Source organism: Kogia breviceps, chromosome 1 (assembly GCF_026419965.1).
Source record: "Kogia breviceps isolate mKogBre1 chromosome 1, mKogBre1 haplotype 1, whole genome shotgun sequence".
Lineage (NCBI taxonomy): Eukaryota > Metazoa > Chordata > Mammalia > Artiodactyla > Physeteridae > Kogia > Kogia breviceps.
Window position 1 is genome coordinate 29,121,108 of NC_081310.1, and position 8,304 is coordinate 29,129,411.

The following is an 8,304-nucleotide window of genomic DNA, read 5'->3' on the forward strand; positions in this document are numbered from 1 at the left end:
GCTTAAGAGTTATTTGTATATTTTGAATCACAGTCCTTTATGTTATGTGTCTTTGCATATATTTTCACCCATTGTGGCTTGTCTTATCTATCATTTTCTTGACATTGTCTTTTCTGGAGCAGAAGTTTTTAATTTCAATGAAGTCTAGCTTATCAATTATTTGTTTCATGGATTGTGTCTTTGGTGTTCACCTAAAGGTTATATCCAAAGTCATTTAAGTTTTCTTCTATGTTGTCATCTAGGAGTTTTACAGCTCAGCATTTTACATTTAGGTCTGTGATTCATTTTGAGTGAATTTTTGTAAAGGGTGTAAGTTCTGTGTCTATATTCATATTTTTGCACGTGGTTGTCTACTTGTTCCAGAACCATTTGTTAAAGAGACTATCTTTGCTCCATTGTATTGCCTTTGCTCCTTCATCAAAGATCAGTTTTCTATATTTATGTGGGTCTGTTTCTGGGCTGTATATTCTGTTCCATTGATTTATTTTTCTGTTCTATCACCAACACCATACTGTCTTGATTACGGTAGAATTATAATAAGTCTTGAAATCTGATAGTTCTCTAACTTTGTTCTTCTTTCCATTGGCATGTGTTGTCTATTCTGGGTTTTTTGCCTCTCCATATAAGCTTTAGAATCAGTTTGTTGATATCCACAAAATAACGTGCTAGAACTTTGACTGCGATTACATTGAATCTATGTCCCTATATTTTTGTCACGAAAATGGTATCATACAATATCTAGCCTTTTGAATCTGTCTTTTTTCACTTAGAAGAATGGATCTGCAGTTTATTTATATTGTCGAGTATATTAGCGATTTCCTCATTTTAATTGCTAAGTAGTATCCTGTTTTGTGGATATAATTCATTTGTTTATCCATTCATCATTCACCAGTTGAAAAACATTTCAGTTGTTTCTAGTTTTTTGTGATTCTGAATAAAGCCACTATAAACATTTATATACACATTTTAAAAAAGTTTTTGTTGAATAGTCCTTTCTCAGTTCTTTTTTATTTTAAATAAATAAAATAAATGTATTTAAAATTTTATTTTATTTCATTAATTAATTATTTACAATTTTATTTATTTATTCTTTTGGCCATGCCATGTGGCTTGCTGGATCTTAGTTCCCTGACCAGGGATTGAACCAGTGCCCCCAGCAGTGGAAGGACAGGGTCCTAACCACTGCACCACCAGGGTATTTCCATACACATTTTTGTATGAAAGCAGAAGTTTTAATTTTTCTTGAGTAAGTAACTAGGAGTAGGATTGCTGGTCGTATATAAATGTATAAGAATTATTTTAGAGATAAAAATTTGTGAAACATATGAATACTGTATGATAAACTGTAATATGTCCTTAAGTTAATTACTTTAAACATACAATTTTGGGGCTTCCCTAGTGGCAAAGTGGTTAAGAATCCACCTGTCAGTGCAAGGGACACAGGTTCGAGCCCTGGTCTGGGAAGATCTCACATGCTGCAGAGCAACTAAGCCTATGAGCCACAACTACTAAGACTGCGCTCTAGAACCCGTGAGCCACAACTACTGAGCCTGTGTGCTACAACTACTGAGACTGCATGCCTAGAGCCCGTGCTCTGCAAAAAAATAAGTCACCGCAATGAGAAGCCCATGCACTGTAACGAAGAGTAGCCCCCGCTCGCCATAACTAGAGAAAAGCCGTGCACAATAATGAAGTCCCAACACAGCCAAAAATAAAATAAATAAATTTTAAAAAACATACAATTAAAAAAAATTTTCTTAGTAACTGGTCTAAATAATGTGACTCATACCCATTGTTTCTTTGTCACATTAAGAAGGTTGGCCATGTTAGCTTTGTCTACTAACAGTATTTTTTGTCTTGATAAATTTCAGGATTAAAATGTAAAGGAACATTGTTTTAAACAAAACATACTGTTTTCAAACTTGTTTGTTACACTACTACATACTTTTCTTGCCTTCTGGCAATAGGTACCAGCTCATTTATTCATTCACTGTGAATTGAGTCAGCTTAGATAATTGAAATGCACATTATATAAAGGGAATACACACAAATAAAATATTATTTAAGGTTTATTAGGTCTTTTACCTACCAACTGTCTTGTCAGGACTACCAAAATATTGACAAATGTCTGATATTATCTTCACATGGTATATATCTTCTGATCAGTTCCAGCAACTAAATAAGAGAGATCGTTGGGGAGGAGAGACAGACAGACAGAAAGAAGGAGGGAGAAAGAGAGGTAAGGAGGAAGGAGGGAGGGAAGGGAGAAAGAAAGGAAGAAAAGGAGGGAGTAATGGACTGGGATAATCTACAAACTGCACACTCAGTGTCTATCTGTATACAGTCAAATGACCACTTAGCTGATTTCAGTATATTTAATCGTTACAAAATAGTAGCAATAGGACAGCTAACTTTCATATTGATTTATATTTTAGTTTTTGTTCTTCAATAATTATGAGAGTAGAGATCTTTTCAACTACATTTATAAGAGTAATACTTGAAAGAAGACATCCTACTTGAAAAATATGAAATCTGCACTGGGATACATTTATTGAGTTTCATTTTTATTTCTTAGGAACTTTTAACAAATTATAATAAAATGATAGATTTGTTAATTGCTTAGTAGAGGGTATAACACAATAAACTATTTTAAGCTGTAATTATTATAGTTAACAATAATAATTTTTTTTTTTTTTTTTGGTATGCGGGCCTCTCACTGTTGTGGCCTCTCCCGTTGCGGAGCACAGGCTCCGGACGCACAGGCTCAGCGGCCATGGCTCACGGGCTCAGTTGCTCCGCGGCATGTGGGATCTTCCCGGACCAGGGCACGAACCTGTGTCTCCTGCATCGGCAGGCGGACTCTCAACCACTGCGCCACCAGGGAAGCCCAATAATAATTATTATTATTTTCTTCTTTCAAAAATACTCCATCAGTGATTTTGCACAATTCTGTACAGCTAAACATTGATAGACACTTAAACACTTTTAAAACAATGCTTTTATCAAAATTTCATAGCACAGTAGCATTATTTTTTTAAAGCCTTGATTGAACTGTTTATTTGATAAATTAGTTATCTCTGTTCCATTAGTTGTTTTTTCAGGTTGATTTTCCTTGTTCTCTCCTTTGAAACAAATTCCTCTGCCTTCTCATTTTGCTTAACTTTCTCTGTCTCAATGAAATTAGATGAAACAGTTACCCATCCCAGTCTTGAAGAGGTGTCCTTGTGTGGGAGCATCCCTATACAGTCTGCCCAGTGGCTTTGGTGGGAGAACTGTATCTGAAGTGAGCACAAGTTACATCTTTCTCCAGGGTGTGCTGGCAGCTATCACCTTGGTAGGAGGCGGGGCTGGAGATGAAGGGGCTAGGGCCAGAGCCAGGTGTGAGTCAGGGCTTCTCTTCTGTTCAATGGCCAGCACCAACCTGATGGGGTCAGAGTCAGTCCCCAACTTGCTGTGGCATAAGCCTGAGGGTTAGGTCTGAGTTGGCTGTGTGTGCTCTCCTCAGTCCCAGCACCAGTACCCTTGCCCTAGAGGGGAGCAGTGCTGGAGCAAGATGGGCTGGAGTAGGTGCTCAGCGTGGGTTGGGGTGCAGACTGGTGTGGTGCTGGATCCAGTCATAGTTCTGGACTGCTCCCAATCTGCTGCCTCTTCGAGCACCATCAATGGCTGTCCTCTCCCTACTCAGATGCTGCATCAGGCCTATGGGGGCTCCCAATAGAGGTAGGGGATTACAAGGTACAAACTACTATGTATAAAATAAATAAGCTACATGGTTATGTTGCACAGCAAAGGGAATATAGCCAATATTTTATAATAAGTTTAAATGGAGTATAATCTATAAAAATAGTAAATCATTATGTTGTACACCTGAAACTAATGTAATATTGTAAATCATCTCTACTTGAATTTTAAAAGCTCAGATTGAAATTGAATATAAAGTATGTATTTTCAGAATAAAAGAAGATTTTCAAGTGAAAAATATTAAAATTATATTTAAAAAAATAAAATTAGTTAATAAAAATGATAAACACACCAGATTCTGCAAGACTAAGTAATTGTATAAAAATATAAACTTTTGATAACCATTCATGCTTCCCATAAATATTATTGATTACCTGCTATGAGCCAGATACTTTTCTAGGCATTGAGGATAAAGCAAAGAGCAAGACTGACAAGACAGGAGTTGGCAAAATGGGTGCATGGGACAAATTTGTACACCACCTGTTTTTTTTTTTTTAGATGTTGGGGGTAGGAGTTTATTAATTTATTAATTTTTGTTGTGTTGGGTCTTCATTTCTGTGCGAGAGCTTTCTCTAGTTGTGGCAAGCGGGGGCCGCTCTTCATCGTGGTGCGCGGGCCTCTCACTATCGCAGCCTCTCTTGTTGCGGAGCACAGGCTCCAGACGCGCAGGCTCAGTAGTTGTGGCTCATGGGCCTAGCTGCTCTGCGGCATGTGGGATCCTCCCAGACCAGGGCTCGAACCCGTGTCCCCTGCATTAGCAGGCAGATTCTCAACCACTGTGCCACCAGGGAAGCCCTACACCACCTGTTTATTAAATAAAGTTTTATTTGAGCACAGCCATGACCATTCATTTATGTACTGTCTATAGTTTCTTTTATGCTATAAGGGCAGCGTAAGTAGTTGCAATACACACCATAGGGGCCATAATACTGCCTACAAAATTTACTATCTGGCCCTTTCTACAAAACGTTTGCCAAACCCTGGACTAGACTATTCTCATGGAGCTTCTATTCTAGTTGGGATGAGTTGGGAGGCTGTTGGGACAGAAAAATAATGCATGTATTCAATAAATAAGAGAATATTAGATTGTGTCAAGTGTAAATTAAATAAAACTAGATATGTTAGATAGGGACCAGGCTTTGGATAATTTCTTTATACTGGATGTTTCTAAGCAGAGGATATTTGAGACACAATCTAAATGAAAAGAAACATTCAGGTATGAAATAATCTGGAAGTAATTTGCTTTAGGTGGAGAGAATAGTAGGTGCAAAGGCCCTGAGTTAGGAACAACCTTGGCATGTTCTATGAACAGAAAGACAATAAGGCTAGAGTTAATGAGTCAGAGACAGAGGGAGAGATAAGGTTGAAGGGCTTGACGATGACAAGAACACTTTAGGTCTTACAGACTATAGTAAGGAATTTAGGATTTTCTTCCAAGTATAATGAGAAAGCTCTGGAGCAATTTAAGCATGGGGGCTATTTTATTTATTTCAGTGCTGACAATATTTCTAAAACATCAATTCCTGGTAAAGTGGCTTTGTAAACCATTTGGCTGTTTTGGTAAGGAAACTATGCTCCAAACCTATAGCCAAAATTTATTTAGTTATAAACACAGTAGGCATTGATCGTCAGTATAATCAGAGACAAGGATATTACCACTTTTATTTAATATTATTTTGGAAATGCTAGCTAATGTTATAAGCAAGTAAAATACATGAGAATTGTAAATATTGGAGGGGGAAATGAAAAGTATATTATTATTTGCAGATATTGACTGAAAACTAGGATATGGAAAAAAATCAATAATTACAAAGTAAACATACTGTCATAAAAACAACAGTTTCCTCCTTATCAGCAAAAACCAACTCAGAAGTATAAAAAAAGAAAACTAAAGTACAATAACAATAAGAAATACTTTAGAAAATACTCAAGAAAGCTAATGAAAAAGTCCTGAGTCACATAAAACAAAGCTTGAGAAGAGAGACCATTTTCCTAGATAGGAAACCTAAATATGTTAAAACTGAAAAGTTGACAATTCTTCCTGAATAAATTGATAAATTTTAGTAAATCTCAATTAAATTTACAGGGGGACTGGTCACCGTGTTCAGACTCAATATTCAGAAAGCTTAGGAAAAAACACATTCAACTTCTCTACCAAATAGAGAAATGTTCACTTATTTTATTTTATTTTTTAACATCTTTATTGGAGTATAATTGCTTTACAATGGTGTGTTAGTTTCTGCTGTATAACAAAGTGAATCAGCTATACATATACATATATCCTCATGTCTCTTCCCTCTTGCATTTCCCTCCCATCCTCCCTATACCACCGCTCTAGGTGGTCACAAAGCACCAAGCTGATCTCCCTGTGCTATGCAGCTGCTTCCCACTAGCTATCTATTTTACATTTGGTAGTGAATATATGTCCACGTCACTCTCTCACTTCATCCCAGCTTACCCTTCCCCCTCCCTGTGTCCTCAAGTCCATTCTCTACATCTGCATCTTTATTCCTCTCCTGCCCCTAGGTTCTTCAGAAACTTTTTTTTTGATTCCATATATATGTGTTAGCATACGGTATTTGTTTTTCTCTTTCTGACTTACTTCACTCTGTATGACAGACTCTAGGTCCAGCCACCTCACTACAAATAACTCAATTTCGTTTATTTTTATGGCTGAGTAATATTCCATTGTATATATGTGCCACATCTTCTTTATCCATTCATCCGATGATGGACACTTAGGTTGCTTCCATATCCTGCTATTGTAAATAGAGGTGCAATGAACATTGTGGTACATGACTCTTTTTGAATTATGGTTTTCTCAGGGTATATGCCCAGTAGTGGGATTGCTGGGTCATATGGTAGTTCTATTTTTAGTTTTTTAAGAACCCTCCAGACTGTTCTCCATAGTGGCTGTATCAATTTACATTCCCACCAACAGTGCAAGAGGGTTCCACTTTTCTCCACACCCTCTCCAGCATTTTTTGTTTGTAGATTTTTTGATGATGGCCATTCTGACTGGTGTGAGGTGATATCTCATTGTAGTTTTGATTTGCATTTCTCTAATGATTAATGATGTTGAGCAGCCTTTCATGTGTTTGTTGGAAATCTGTATATTTTCTTTGGAGAAATGTCTATTTAGGTCTTCTGCCCATTTTTGGATTGGTTTGTTTGGTTTTTTGATATTGAGCTGCCTGAGCTGCTCGTAAATTTTGGAGATTAATCGTTTGTCAGTTGCTTCATTTGCAAATATTTTCTTGCATTCTTAGGGTTGTCTTTTCATCTTGTTTATGGTTTCCTTTGCTGTGCAAAAGCTTTTAAGTTTCATTAGGTCCCATTTGTTTATTTTTGTTTTTATTTCCATTTCTTTAGGAGGTGAGTCAAAAAGGATCTTGCTGTGATTTATGTCATAGAGTATTCTGCCTATGTTTTCCTCTAAGAGTTTTATAGTGTCTGGCCTTACATTTAGGTCTTTATTCCATTTTGAGTTTATTTTTGTGTATGGTGTTAGGAAGTGTTCTAATTTCATTCTTTTACATGTAGCTGTGCAGTTTTCAATAAGTGGTGCTGGGAAAACTGCACACTTCTTTTAAATAGTATATGTTGCCTAACTGGCAAAGAAAATAAGTATATTAATGCCTATGACTGATGTGGGGAGAGAAGGTTAGTCCTAAGTACACATTCTAATGATAAGAGCTACTGGTCATTAGGTGACCAGTTAGAGAGAGAATTTTTATATGTAAATTTGATTGTGGAGAACTACATAGAAACAGCGAAGAGATTTACAGATTAGGAGAAAAGTCATCAGTAAACATTTAAAGTTATTTTTAAAATCTGTGTTTATCTTTGTAAAAAAGTTTATAAAGCAGCCCCTGAGAAAATAATAGACAACACATACCATAAACAATATTGAGGTATAATTTACATACAAGAAACTGCATTCATTTTATACTGTTAGATAAGTTTTGACAACTGTGTAACTACACATATAACCACCCTTCCAATCACCCCAAAAAGTTGCCTTATGGCTCTTAGTAGTCATTCTCTTGCACCCTGACCCCAGGCATCTGTATGGGCCCAGTGCAAACAACCACTCAGAAAACAACTATAATGGCAAAGGTTTTTCTTTTGTACCTTCCATTTTCATTTTCTGCCCTCTTCTTCTCAATTTATCCAGGCGCCAAGCTCTAAGTGTTAATCATTTAATGAATTATCGACTCAGGGTACCTGCATTGGAATAGAACACAACCAGAAATATGGTATTTTAATAACAAATAGCAATAGACTTCCCCAGCAGCAGAAACAGGTTTATAGGGGATATTTCATCTGTGTGCGTGTGTGTGTGTGTGTGTGTGTGTGTGTGTGTGTGCGCACATGCATGCTCCAGAGATGCTTGACTTCCTAAGAGGCAAATTATGAGAATTACATGAATCATTAGGTATATTCACAAAACAGAATACTAAACAGTTGTTGAAAAGAATGAGGTACATTTATACCTATATATTTGTGAGTAAATAAATAATTTTTAAAAAGATGGAGGGATATAATATGTTACATTCTTTT